The sequence below is a fragment of the Camellia sinensis genome, chromosome 12 (genome assembly GCF_055761805.1).
Source record: "Camellia sinensis isolate YWXY chromosome 12, ASM5576180v1, whole genome shotgun sequence".
Lineage (NCBI taxonomy): Eukaryota > Viridiplantae > Streptophyta > Magnoliopsida > Ericales > Theaceae > Camellia > Camellia sinensis.
In genome coordinates this window covers 40500827-40503298 of record NC_138972.1, presented here as the reverse complement: position 1 = coordinate 40503298, position 2472 = coordinate 40500827, and positions in this window count along the sequence as shown.

The window sequence follows — 2472 nt, the reverse complement described above, 5'->3', positions numbered from 1 at the left end:
TCTTGCATGCCTTACTTGCTTTATTTGAATGATTTCGCATCATTTCTTACCTCATTTTAGTGCACTTGGTATTGTTACACTTACATGTTTGTCACTCTTTGAGCATTCTTGAGAGTTTTGCTCTTAGGCCTCATGGGTTGGCCAATGCATTGTGCATGCATGCTTTACGTTTTATGCCTTTATTTTATCACCAATGGCCACTAATTTGGACATGACTGGGGTCCATCCATTTTGGTTTAAGTCCATTAAACATTGTGCATGCCATGTAGTTCATAGCAATTAGTATGCCATGTTGTTTGCATGTTGATTCATCGTATTGTCTATGCCTTATACTTCGCATTGTGTATGCTTAGGTTACATTGCATTGAGCATGCCATCATTTGCATTATGTATACTTAGTTGTTGCATGCATTAGCATTGTGCATGTCATTAGCCTTGTTAGGCTGTTCACATTGCATTACATGTTTGCATGCTTGAGTCGCATTGTGTATGCCATGCTTGTATTGCATTGTTGTTTGGATTAAGTCTTAAATTCGAGCACGAGAAACGAGGGACGTTTCATACTTCAAGTGATGAAACGTGCCTCAATTCTCGGTCGCCGACGCTCTTGACAATGCATGATAGAGTTTTAGGCTTTATATGTTTATTTGTGCATTTATTTTACATTAAATTGCACAAGTTGGATCTTTGGCCATCATGCATCAGGATGCGTAATTGATGGTCTTGGATCCAACTATGCCTCTCCCTTGATGTTTCGAGGTGATATGGGGTGGCATAGTGCGTACATACCCTTGGAAGAGCCTCTATTTTCTCTATTTTGTACTCTGCTGCAGCTTGGTGCCACAGCACATCAGTGGCTGGCAGTGCCTTGCAGATGGCCAGCAGTCCTTCATTCTTGGTCGGCAGTGCCCACTCTTGGTCGGCAGTGGCTCCCCATGGCCGGCAGGCCACTGGTTTTGGTAAGGTTCAGCAGGAATTCCTTGAGGACACCCTGCAGACAGAGCCTCTAAAGAGCAACCGGAGAGCTTTTCGGGGCGGCAACCGAGCATGCATCCTTTTCTCCCCCAACCAAAGCTGGAACAGCATTGTTTACTGTTTTCCTTACTTGCTAATTAGCATTTGGTTTTGTAATTTAATTAGTTAATTTGTTAATTAATTAAGTTTTGTAATAATTAGTTGTAGCTAGTTATTCATTCGGTTATGTAATAATTAATTAGCTTGTTAGTTAGTTAATTAGTTGGTCTGTATTATTCATTCGGACCCTCCATCGAGAGGGCATATTGTTATAATAAGTATGTGTGCGTGTATGCATGTCTTCCAACCCCCATTTCTTTCTCCCTTTTACTTACCTGCTTTCAGTGGTTAGTTTTAGGGTATGTTTTGATTAGCATCCTTATGCTTGCATGTTTGCATCCATTTATCTGCATTGCATGCACCGGGCTCGGCGCATCATACTAACTGCATTGTATTTCAATTCCAAGTTGAATACATGTCATCAAATGTTGCATCTCATATGCCATCTTAGAATAGCCGAGCTTATTTTTAGTTGCATTTTGCATGTGTTGCATTAGCCATCTTAACATGAACTAGGATCATGAATTGATTACTAACTAGCTCTTTGTTTTGGCTCGGAGTACACTGTGAGTGTTTACGCTTTAGCATACTGCATGTGTGTTATTGTTGCCATAAAAGCATGTTTGCCATGAGGCTAATTGCTTATTTGCTATAACTGCCTAAATGTCTGTGGGTGAAGGTTGGGTTACTTGAATTGGAACAATTCATTGAAATCCGTGATTTAGCCTGCTTACGAGTAGCAAACTTCAAACCGTTTTCAAACAAACGGAAAAGCAATGTTTTGTTCCAACTTAAGCGATCTAGTCTATACTTGTTTGCTGTGCGCATCACATAGTAATTCTAGGTTTAATAACCGGAATAAGAACACATGTATTTTCAAAAATAAGATATCATGCTTAGTACATGCCGATCTTTGATCGGGCGAGCGGGGGTGCTCATTGCATGACCTTCCCCTCTCGTACCCAAGTTCTCGAGCTGAGACAACTTTGGTGATGACGGACACGTGGCCTTAGGCACAAGTCAGGGTTTCCTAAATTCTCCAAAAATAAAATATTTAGGTGGCGATTCTGTATCTAGCAAAGCAGTCTATGTTTGACACTTCTTTACAAAAATCAGTTTTCCAAAACGATTTGTCGGATCTAGACTCTTTGGTGATTTATCGGTCTTGCATTGTACTTTGCGAGATTAGATTCAGAACCGTGACATTGAGTCCGAACTGTAGTAGTAAGCTCGGAACGAAACAAGATTCGCGCCCCCCCTTGTGAGCGTGGATGTCAGAGAGTTCCCAGGAGCGCGTCTACAGGTGCCGTCACAAAAAAAAAAAAAATGCAATATAATTATTAAAAATATTAAAATTACCTGTATTAAATGAAAAACAATTGAAAAATAAACCAATAA